The sequence below is a fragment of the Octopus sinensis genome, linkage group LG1 (assembly GCF_006345805.1).
Source record: "Octopus sinensis linkage group LG1, ASM634580v1, whole genome shotgun sequence".
NCBI classification, from domain to species: domain Eukaryota; kingdom Metazoa; phylum Mollusca; class Cephalopoda; order Octopoda; family Octopodidae; genus Octopus; species Octopus sinensis.
In genome coordinates, this window is record NC_042997.1 from 146572327 (window position 1) to 146585681 (window position 13355).

Sequence of the window (13355 nt, forward strand, 5' to 3'; positions counted from 1 at the left end):
CCTTGTTTATCCCATCTGTGTGTAGCCCCTTGTGGGTGGTAAAGAAATAGGTATTTCGCCTGAGTTCAAATTCTGCCGAGGTCGACTTTGCCTTTCATCTCTCGGGGTCGATAAAATAAGTACCAGTTGCATATTGGGGTCAATCAAATCGAGTGGCCACCTCCCCAAAAATTTAGACCAAATGGGTATGTATTCAAAAGCCGCCAATAAAACGTCAACAATTGGTTATTCATGGATGATCTCAAACTAGAGCAAAGTGAAATGAAGTGTTCTGCTCAAGAGCGCAATGCATCGGCCGGTACAGGAATCAAAATCACGAACTTACGATCATGAATGTAACACTCTAACCATTAAGCGACGCGCCTGTTAAAAATACACACACACACACACACACACACACACACACACATATATATATATATATATATATATATATCAACATGTGATTCCGTCATCCCAGATACGTGTTTTTCTCTCTCCGTTTTTTCCTCTCTGTGTGTTTTCTTTCCTTATTCTATTCTATGAAAGAGCGTAGGCTCGAAACGTCAAACACCTTCCTACTTTTCCTGGGCGTTAAAGTTTAATACCTTTTTTTATTGTTCCTTCACCTATATCTGTCTCCTGTGTTTTTTAGGTTGTTTCATTTTCTTTTTTTCTTTCTTTTGCTTTGCTGCTTTTCGTACAATTTTAAACCATATAAAGATGTGAAAACACACAGTTCGTTCAGTTTCGCCATCTCTCGGGAATCTCAGACATTGATGTTTCGAGTTTTTTTTTTTTTTTTACTCTTTTCAATGAGATGTACTTAAGAGAGGCAACTTTGCACGAATTTAATAAAGCTATAAGCTTTATATGTAATTCAGTCAACACGTTGGCTGATTTGCGCTTGTAGATCACCCGATCAAATTAATTAACGGAGCGCATAATAGGCGCATATAAAGCTATAGCATTATGAAGTTCGTTCATTAAGCTATAGCTTTATTAAGTTCGTTTATTAAGTGGTTATGCCCCAGGGGAACCTAAATCGTACAAATTTTTTAAACTTTGGTTGTCAATAAAGGAAAACATTTTCTGGTATTCTTAACTGTAACTGGAGTTTTGATACCTTACATTTACCACCAGACTTCAAACTCATCGACATATCATACAGTAAACTCTTCTATTAGCTTCAAGGTACAGACGACAAGCCTACTCTCTTCACACACACCAAGAACTCCAGCAATCATTTCACATACCTTCACCTCTGCATATCATCGCTTAGGCCTTACAGTGAATATCAAGAAGACTGAAGTCCTCTCACAACCAGCTTCGTAGACCAACCTTCTTGATTTCAATATTACATCACTGATAAGGTGGTGAGCTGGTAGATTCGTTAGCATGCCGGACGAAATACTTCTCGGTATTTCGTCCTCATGTTCTGAGTTCAAATTCCGCTGAGGTTGACTTTACCTTTCATCCTTTCGAGGTCGATAAAATAACTACCAGTTGAGCACTAGGGTCAATGTAATCGACTTAACTTTCCTCCAAAATTGCTGACCTTGTTCCAAAATTTGAAATCGATATTACATCTCTGATACATCTCTTGCACCAATTGTCACTTTCTCTACCTTGTTCTTTACAACAAATCTACTTTGGAAAAGAAATGGGACATAAAATTGGATCAGTCAATTCAGCATTTGGAAAACTAGCAAAACCTATCGTTAATCACAAACAGCTGACTCAAAACACAAAACCGATGACTTATCAAGCTGTTGTCATCTAAATATTATTATACGATTGGGAAACATAAACATAAACATTTCACTTTATCTTAGGAACATCAAAATGCATTTAAACATGAAATGAGAGGACTATATAAACAGCAATGACGTCCTAAAAAAGAAACCAAAACTCGAAGCATAGAACTGACCATGATGAAACACTAGCTACACTGGTCAGGAGATGTCGTTAGAATGAAAGAAGAGAAACTTCCTCGTTAAATATTCTTCAGTGTATTAAACCAGAGGGAAAACACCTCGAGGGTGATCTTTAAGCTGTTACAAATACCAGTGAAGAATCAAATTTCAGTATGGCTGAAATAGAGACAAAAATGTGGGAAATCGAAGCTCAAAAGCTCCCAACTAGCATCACTCCACTGCTGAAATTCACGGCATTCAAATCAAAAGGAAATGGAAAATTGAATTATATTAGTTATCAATGTACCATACTTAACAGTTTTAAAGAGGACACCTCTTCAGCTACACTTTTGTATAAATAGTTTGAGATTTGGTTCAGTAGAAAAAAAAAAGTTACATCAACATCCATATCTTCTACTGTTTCTTTTTTGTCATCTCTATTACCGCCTATCTTATGCAAGGATCAACTTTCTAAGTTAACATGGAAGAAACACAGTGTCATGAAATACATGTATATATTTATATATTTATTTACTACCAACAAGGGGCTAAATACAGAGGGGACAAACAAGGACAGACAAAAGGATTAAGTCGATTACATCGACCCCAGTGCGTAACTGGTACTTAATTTATCGACCCCGAAAGGATGAAAGGCAAAGTCGACCTCGGCGGAATTTGAACTCAGAACATAGCGGCAGACGAAATACAGCTATGAATTTCGCCCGGCGTGCTAACGTTTCTGCCAGCTCCCCGCTTTACATGTATATATTTATATATACATATATTATATTTATACATATATATACATATACACACAAACACACATGCATACAAAAACACACACAATCGCACACGCACGCACGCACGCACGCACGCACACACATATCCATTAATTCTTTCATTTTTTTTTTTTAGTCGTTCATTCCTTTATTCCTCTTTCGTTTGTTTCAGTCATTAGGATTGTGGTCCTGTAGATGCACACCTTTGAACGTTTTGATCGATGCAATTGGCCCCAGTGCTATTTTAAATCTAGCAGTTATTCTATTGAACCATTTTTGCTGAACCACTATGTTACGATGACGTTAAGAAACCAACATTCATGCACACACACACACACACACAGACACACACGCACACACATACATACACATACATACGTGTGTGTGTAAATGTAATCCGGTGTGCACAACTGAATCAGTATTAAATAAAACAACCATCAATGTACCATACTTAATGTATATACACTACTTACAAGTAAGCTGCTGCAGTTTTCTTCTAAGATAAAATTCCTTACGGGCGTGCAGTGTTTAAGAATACAATACATATCAGAAGGAAACGAAAAGGTTTCCTTTTTCCAACAGATGCTTTTCGGGCTTGTTGGAGCAACACAGTGACGAGTGCTTGCAGTCAGCCAGACGGCTAGACGAGATCTGCCGCTTCAACTATACGAAGCAATAAATAATGCATAAACTGGTATTGTAAATAGGCGCCGAGCTGAAAACATTGTTTCATATTCGCAATTGAAGTAATATTAAATCATATTAGCTATCTAATTTAAAGTTTTAAAGAGGACGCCTCTTTAGCTACACTTTGGCATAACTAGTTTGAGATTTGGTTCAGCAGAAAAAAAGTTACATCAAAATATAAGGCATCTATTCATCTTCAATTACTCCTTTACTCTTTTACTTTTTTCATTCATTCAGTCAAGATGCCACGCAGTGGGACTGAACCCGGAACCATGTGGTTCGTAAGCAAGCTACTTACCACATAGCCACTCCTACGCCTATAAAATATACAAGAGGTGAAGTTAACCTCGGTAGAATTTGAACTCAGAAATACCGCTAAGCATTTCGCCCCGCGCGTTAACGTTTCTGCCAACTCGAATAAAAGTATACTTTTCTTAGGCTTAACGGATAGAATAATCATGAGGAATTCAGAATCGTTAGTCGCATTGAACAAAAATTAGTAGAGAAAACGTTATGAGGTGAAACGTCTGGAAATTTCATGTCAGTATGTGAGGGAGTAGGAAACGCTCTAAGCAATAATGTTAAGGCAAGAATATATTACTAAAATGAATGCCTGCATTTACGCCCCGAGTTGGCACAAACGTTAGCACGCAGGGCGAAATACTTAAAGGTGTTTCTGAGTTCAAATTCCTCCGTGTTTAACTTCACCTCTCGTATATTTTATCTTTCTATAATCAAGTATTTAATAAAGTTATTTTTAATATGCTGTTGAATTAGGGTAAGTTTAACTTTTATGATAAATTCTCTTTCAGCTTAAATTATCTTGCTTTCTGATTTTTTTGCTTTACCTTTTTAGTTGCTTTCTTTTTCTTTTTAGTTAATTATTTAATCAGGCTAGTATATTAATGTGTTATATGCTTCAGATATGTGCATCTAAATTTACTGGGGCAGGAATATAGTCATTTTTGGCTGTGTCTCTATGGGCATACCTGAAGGCATGTAATAAGGTATTGGTTAAAAGTGCTTATATTCTAAATTTACTTTTTAAATTTCAAAATTAATAAAAAGGTTTATATTAATGGCATGTAGGTAATTTTAACTTGTGTATATCTGATATGCTTTTATAATTACTGTTGTATTGAATAACTATTGATAGATCTAGATCAGCAGCAGTCATTGCTATTATCACCAACTCAAAATCTAGGTTACTTAAGGTGAGCCTGGTAACTGATGGTTTTGGGGTCTTGTTGCTTGTAACTTTTGGTGAGCCATGGTGCAACCAACAAGATGGTAAATTTCCCAGCCATTAATTTGGTGTGGATGGGTAATATCAAGTAATTCAATCACAACATATATTTGAATTAAACATGAAAGAAAAATTGAAATATTATCATCACTTACATGGAAAAATTGAAATATCATCTTTCAGTATTTTATAAGTTAAAATCTTGAATTATTAATTGACACATTATTAATTGTCTTATAATTCCAATGCCTGGAAAAATCATGGATTACATGGAAAAATGCTAGCATGAAAAGTAATATTCTTAAGACTATAAACCTGGAAAAGCAGAGAGCAAGTTATTACACCTGGAAAAGTATAGGACAAGCTATTACTTCTAGTAAAGTAAAGAATAAGAAACTTTTTATTTCAAATATGGCAGCTACAATTAAAATTTCAATATTGAAAACTATTTTATTATAGTTTACAAATAACACTATATGTATTTAAGTAGAATTTGCCTAATTTACTACCTTAAATACAGAAAAAAGTGACTAATTAGACAGAAGTGACTAATTACACAAGCTGAACAGTTATATACAATAAATTTAAAAGATGAGAACTGTAAAGAGTGATAAATTACAAGAACTGGCATTCTTTGCTGCAATATTTTAAGTAAAAAGTTTCTTATTTTTTACTTTACTAGAAATAATAGCTTGTCCTATACTTTTCCAGGTGTAATAACTTTTCCTGTACTTTCCCATGTAATAAAATAGAAGCTTTTACATGCATTCAAAGCGTCTCCCGTAAACGAAATTAAAGGATACATATATACATGCGTGAGTGTGTGTGCGTATATACGTATGTTTATATGTATATAGATATATATATATATAATATAGATATATATATATATATATACACATATATACATATATATATGTACATATATATGTATGTATTATAATATATATATACTATATGATATATATATATATATACTATATGTATATATATACATACATACATACATACCTACATACATACATACATATATATATAACGGAAGGTTTACGAAAATAAACAAAAGACGAATTATATATATATATGATTTTGATTTTGATTTTTCCAGTTTCAGCTCATGAGCTGTGGCCATGCTGGGGCACCGCCATTTATATATATATATATATATTACCTTCGAAACGGAGTAGATAAAACAGGGACAGCTGAAGAAGAGGAATATTCCTTGTGTTGTATGTGTTGTATGTTTTGCTTCTCTGTTTTCTTCGTTGTTTGAAAAAAAAGTTCGTTTCTATGTTTTTGTTTTTGTTTTCGTTTCTCATTATGTTCAACATTTTTTTTTATGTCCTCTTCTCATATATGCATGTATATATACATATATATATATATATATATAGGTATGTACATATATGTATTATATATGCATATATTTATATATTTATATATATATATATATATATTTATTCCGAAAAAACTTTTCCTCTCCCGAAATGCAATTCGTAAAAGTATGCCATTTACAGGATGTAATATATGTAAACTCACCCATGTGCTTCGTTGGTGTTGATCAGTTAGCTGATCGGCTTAAGCGGGTCAGGGTCGTTTATTTATGATACATTCAGGCCTGCTGATGAATACGTAAGTATGAAATCACTGTGATACAGGTCTATATTTTTTAAATGTCGTATTTTGAAAAATTGCATTCGGTGGGATTAGTAATATTTTTTGGTAGAGATGACTAATGTCCCTCTTAGCGTGTGGCATGTATGTATAATGCTCTCTGGCATGTATGTTAATGCCCTCTATATATAAATTAATATGTTCAATAAGAAATAATTATTTTCGAATTTATTCTCTTATGAGGTTTTCACGCTATCTACCTGACAATTTCTTGTTAAGTTTTCCTTATTAAGTAGTTGTCCTTAATTGCTATATATATATATATATATATATATATAATATATATATATATATATATATAATATATATATAAATATATAGATATACTAGCAGTATCGCCCGGCGTTGCTCGGGTTTGTAAACTATAAAGCATTTTTAGAGAGTTATAGGCAAAAATGGAAAAAAATGATGGTAATTGTTTTTTTAGTGAAAAAGGTCGAGTTGCGTCCCCTAGACAGTCTGTGGTTTGTGTTTCTAATTCTCGACCCCATGTCGAATTTATCGATTTTTTTCAGAACTGGGGGAACTTTTCAAAATTTTCGCTGCGTTAGTTTTGAATTATGACATTGGGCTATGTGTGTGTCAAGTTTCATCAGAATCGGTTAAAAGCCGTGGTCAGGGTGAGGGTACAACCTAACAGACACACAGAAACACACACAGACAAACTGCCGTTTATATATAGAGAGATATCGCCCGGCGTTGCTCGGGTTTGTAAGGGAAATAACTATAAAGCATTTTTAGAGAGTTATAGGCAAAAAATGGGAAAAAAATGATGGTAAATTTTTTTTTTAGTTAAAAAGGTCGAGTTGCGTCCCCTAGACAGTCTGTGGTTTGTGTTTCTATTCTCGACCCCATGTCGAATTTATCGATTTTTTTCAGAACTGGGGGAACTTTTCAAAATTTTCGCTGCGTTAGTTTTGAATTATGACATTAGGCTATGTGTGTGTCAAGTTTCATCAGAATCGGTTAAAAGCCGTGGTCAGGGTGAGGGTACAACCTGACGGACACACAGAAACACACACAGACAACTGCCGTTTATATATAGAGATATATATATATATAAATATATAATATAGTATTATATATATATATATATATATATATATATATATATATATATATATACACATACATACATATACATATATATATATATACGGCTCCATGATATACGTATATAAATATATATACTTATATACACGTATATAAGGCGGCAAGCTGAAAGAATCGTTAGCCCACCGAACAAAATGCTTAGCGGCATTTCTTCCGTTGTTTCTTTCCGAGCTCAAGTCCCGCCAAAGTAAACTTTGCCTTTCACCCTTTCGAGGTCGCTAAAATAAATACCAGTAATGAAAGTAAGTCGGTGAAATCGACTTACCCCATTCCTCGATGCTGCTGGCCTTGTGCTAACATATGACACCAATATATGTGCCTATATATTTCTAGATATTTATATGTATATTTGCAAAAGGGTAAAAAAAAACCTCGGTCAAGAATGAGCATGAGGTTGCACTTAGAAGGTTACCCTCCGAGTCCCAAGTGCGGAGTATGCATGGGTGACCAGCAGTTACCCATGCATACAAGCCACTCCTCTCCATGCCACTGATGTTATACACGGGACAGGCAAAGGCCGATACAGCTTAGCACCAGTGGCGTCACAACTCATTTTTACAGCTGAGTGAACTGGAGCAGCGTGAAATAAAGTATCTTATTCAAGAACACAATACGCACCCCGATCCAGGAATCGAACACCCTACTTCATGATTATGAGCCCGAAGTTCTAACCACTGAGCTTAGAAATATACACAGACACATGCACAAAGCACATTCTCACACACAGGCATACGCATGCACACACACACACACAGAAGTATGTACAACTCACACACCCGCACTCACACAGACACACAAACACACACACACACACACACACACATAGCAGGCTTCTAACACACATCTTTAAGATTCAAGAGCCTTCTTTGGGATGTTCGCCAAAAAATAAAATCCATTTACCTCAAGAGCTGATACATAGGTACTCTTAATGCGGTGAGGTGGCAGACTCATTAAGCACGCTGGACGAATTGCTTAGCGATATTTCGCCCGTCGCTACGTTCTGAGTTCAAATTCTACTGAGGTTGACTTTGCCTTTCATTCTTTCGGAGTCGATGAAATAAGTACCAGTTGAGTACTGGGGTCGATGTAATCGACTAGTCCCTTCCCCACAAATTTCAAGTCTTGTGCCTATAATAGGCAACCAGTGTTGGTTTGTTTACGTTTCCGTTAACTAGTGGTTCGGCAAAAGAAGGCGATAGGATAAATACCAATCTTTAAAAAATTGTTCAAGTTGGTATCACACCATGGCCGCAAACTAATGAATGAAACAAGTAAAAGAAAAAGAATCGGTAGCATCTACATAAAATTACTTGAATTTCTAGACGCATATCTTTAATCCACAGAGTTGACAAACTGATACTACAACTTTTGAGAACAGAATTAACAGTGAATGAACTGCAAACTGCATTACCTATTGAAATTGTTCTCTATAGTAGTGTGCACTAGCGTCAATGCTATTTAATAACTGTAAGTCTGGAAATCAGCAATGGTGGTTTGTCGATGAAATTAATAAAAAAAGAATCATAGCTAAATTCAAAATGTTGCTGGCCCTGATGGGGGTCTAATTAAAAGATTTGAAATAAGTTGGGAGAAACTATTTTTAATGAACTTTTTTATATACGAGTTTCAAAGTGTGTGTCTGTGTGCGCGTGGGCGTGCATATGTATAAGTCCGAGCAAATTTATAAATAAAAAAATATATATGATGTCTGCAACTTTACTATGAATGTTTATTTTCTTTTAACTTTGTAAATATAAATTTAAAACGGTGCTCAATTGAAAAGTATTGAGCCATCCTTCAATTTATTGTTTGATCAACACAAGTTTATGTTAAGGTTCCTACGCGCGTTTCATCGTTATGGCTGTTTGCAACCCTATATTAGAGATTCCAAATACATATGTGTGCATGCTCGACCATAGCGGACCCCCAGAAAACACGGAGGTCGGAAATATGGTAAAGGATGACTCGTCCGAGAAAATAACATTCTTTCACTGCTCTAGGGACCAATGATGTAGGTTTTTACTCCACTCTAAACGCTTTGCAACGTTTGTTTTTGAAAGTAGTGATTTTCTGATTGCAGCCCTCCCATGAAATCTGGCTTTGTGCAGCTCCCGGCGAACAGTTTTTTGTGGAAACTGGGTTCTCGGGTGATCATTAAACTCTGCAGTAATTTTGAGAGCTGTACTTTTGTGAACTTTTCTAACAATTCGCATAAGAGTCCGACAGTCCCTCTCTAAAGTTTTAGTTTTCTTCTGGAGTTTTCTTTCGTTGAAGAAGTTTTTTCCTTCTTTCTCAAAGGCTGTCATTATTTTCGAGACAGTACTTCTTGATAAACCAAATATTTCGGCTGTTTTCGTTACGCTAGCGCCTGCCATACGAGAACCAACAATTTGACCTCTTTGAAAGTCCGATACATGTGTCTTTTTAATGAATTTTAATTACCTTTTACTGATGATATCTGAAAAGAAACAGCAATTTTACCAAAGCATATTAAGCAACAATAATAATAAATCAAAAAATATAAAAATAAACAAGCTTTTGACGGTTTTATAGATATCTCAAAATTATGATGCTATGATGCTCGGTGTTTCTATTATTTTGTCCGACCCCTATATATATAGTTTAGCATAGGTCTTCAACGGAAGATTCCATATATATATATATATATATATAATTATTATTAAAATTATAATTTAGGGTATCTAAGAGATACCACCACGCAAGAAATAGCAGCCAAAATGTGCCTCTAAAACGACATTAAATGTTCATACCACACCAGGAGAGAGGGACAAGATGAACTAGCAATATATATATATAATTATTAATATTAGGGGATTTATTTCCGAGTCCATAGGAGTGAGAAATTGAATTTAGTGGTACTAAAACGAATTTCCCACTACATTATATATATATAGGTTTAAGAGACATTCTTAGCATAGATAAATGATTTCGGTGATTTCAAAATGCATAACTTTAATTTTAATTATTATGTCTTTATATAGGTTGTAAATAATAAAATAGTTTTATATAATCCAGACCAGAAGATTGGCAATGTAGTGGATCGATATAGTAGTGAATTTCGAGACCTTCTATTTTAGCAATATCGATAGTTATATTGTCATGAAACGCGCGTATCCTATCTAAAGTACATGATTCAGAATAGTAATTGTAGATATTTAGTCTTATACATTATCTTTCATAGATAATGTCGTTCAAAGTTGTATGAGTTGATTAAGCCTATATATATATATATATATATATATTATATATATATATATGTGTGTGTGTGTTGTGTGTGTGTGTGTGGTGTGTGTGTGTGTGTGTGTGTTGTGTGTCTGTTTGTCGCCCACCATCACTTGACACCCGATGTCTGTGTGCCAACGACCCCCGTAACTTATCGGTTCGGCAAAAGTACTAGGCTTACAAAGAATAAATCCCGGGGTCGATTTGTTCGACTAAAAGTGATGCTCCAGCATGGCCTCAGTCAAATGAGTGAAACAAATAAAAGAATTCCATTTTCTATCAATTATCTATTTATACAAAACTTTAAGGATACTATGGAATTCTTTATGTATATCCAGTAGCAAGAGTACCGTCTCTATATGATGACATCAGGTAGACGATAACTATGGACGAGCTTTGCATAGCATACTACAAGGTTTTTACCAGGATCTTATTTAAATATACATATAATGATTTCACTTTGGCGTAGAAACTCTATGCTTAAACTTTATTTAAGAGTGAATTACATAAAAACAGGAATTATGTAATCATTCTCATTAGATTGCATATTATGGAAAAATTGCTTTCCTCAATAAGTGTGCACTTCATTTAAATGACTTCGAGGAAGTTATTGTGTGTCGTATGAGCACTCAGTTCTCTGTTCAATGCTTCTAATAGCAGAAATAGCTAAGAGCTAATGAAAATACTCTTATATTTTTTTGCCGTTCATTAATTCTTATATGCAAGCGCGCGCTTGTGTATTTGTGTGTATCTATGTACTTGCATATATCATTTACGTATAGATGGGTTTATTACTATTGCCATACATCTGGCAAGTCCATCGAACTGGGATAAGTTCTTGGTAATTAGGGAACGTCCCAATAATTGCATTTGCAGTTTAAACTGCCTCGTCACGATTTTTAAGCTTTTGAAATATGAATGGGCGCTTCAACGAAATCCAACTTTAACCACTTAATTCTATTGGTATTTCTCTTGAACATCTCTGAACACAATAACCTTGCAGCGTGCTAACAATAAATTTTAGACTGTTTATTCTAGTTTCAACCGTGAATTGAGCTGGTCATCATATATGTAGTTCAAGCCTTCAAATCCACCGCTCAGTAACATTCAAGAGGAGTGCTAGCGTGGAAATTAATTATTGTATTTAAATAATTATTTCAGCATCGATCTCAGTACTTGACTGGTACTTTATTCTATCGATCTCGAAAAGATGAAAGGCAAAGTCGAAACTCGGCAGAATTTGAACTAAAAATCATAAAGAGGGGTAAAAATACACTAAACTTTTTTTGCCGACGTGTTAATGATTCTGCTAGCACGCCATTTTATAAGGGCTTAATCCTTTCTGCTACTATAGAGACAAATTATTTGGGGTGGGCGTGGAGAGGGACCAGAAGAGTTCATCGATCGCAGTGCTCGACTGGTACTTATTTTATCGACCCCGAAAAAATGAAAGGTAAAGTCGACTACGGTGGAATGGGGACTCAGAACATTAAGCCGGAAGAAATGTCGCTAAGCATTTTGTCCTGCATGCTAACAATTCTACCATCACGCGCTCTTAAGTCTTCAGAGTGAAGGCGCATGACTCAGTGGTTAGAGCGTCGAACTTACGATCGTGAGGTTGTGAGTTCGATTCCCGGACCGGGCTACGTGTTGTGTTCTTGAGCAAGACACTTTATTTCACGTTGCTCCAGTTAACTCAGCTGCAGAAATGAGTTGCAATGTCACTGGTGCCAAGCTGTTTCGGCCTTTGCCTTTCCCTTGGAAAGCACCAGTAGTGTGGAAAGGGGAGGCTAGTATGCATGGGCGACTGCTGGTCTTCCATAAACAACCTTTCCCAGATTTGTGCCTCGGAGGGTAACTTTCTAGGGGCAATCCCATGGTCATTCATGACCGAAGGGGATCTCCTCCTCCTATGTCTTCAGAGATTGATCATTGAGACTCAGCAAATACATACATGCACACGTATACACGCGCGCGCATATAGTAGTGGTATGTGTGTATATTTCTCGCTTTATTGCGTTTGTTTCTTTTTTTTATCTGATCCTTGTTATTGATCTTCAATAAGAAAGAACCAGTATCTGTCAATTTGCCATTTCTATTAACGAAGCTGAAGAAGTAAAAATGTCGTAATAAGTTCTGCGAAATCAAGATAGTATTAACGAAACACCTCTTGAAATCACTAAACTTGCTGTGCAGTATTCCACCCGTGTGGGTAGAGATCAATAAAAATGCTCGTATCTTCCATTTTCAGTTTCTCTCATTAATTACATTCACAGGCTCAGTGTTCGTTGGGTATGTAATTAATGAGAGAAACGGAAAATGGAAGATACGAGAATTTTTATTGATCTCTACCAACACGGGTGGAATACTGCACAACAAGTTTAGGTGTATCTTTTGATGTAGATGTGTCTCATCAAGTGATTTCAAGAGGTATCTCGTTAATATAATCTTGATTATATATATATATATATAAGTACAGCAAAATTTAGATTCAAATGAATATGGTACTTAAGTTAGATGCACCAGAATTTTGTATGGTGTTATCCATATAAATCCATGGGGTGATTATAATCAAAATAGGCAACAAGAATAACTTCGGTAATTTGGTACGATCGTTTCACGTTACATCATTTTATTAAATGTTGTTAGTATTACAACAGTTTTAAAATGTTGAGCAATCATCAGCCATTAATAGAGGTTTTCCATTAATACATAATT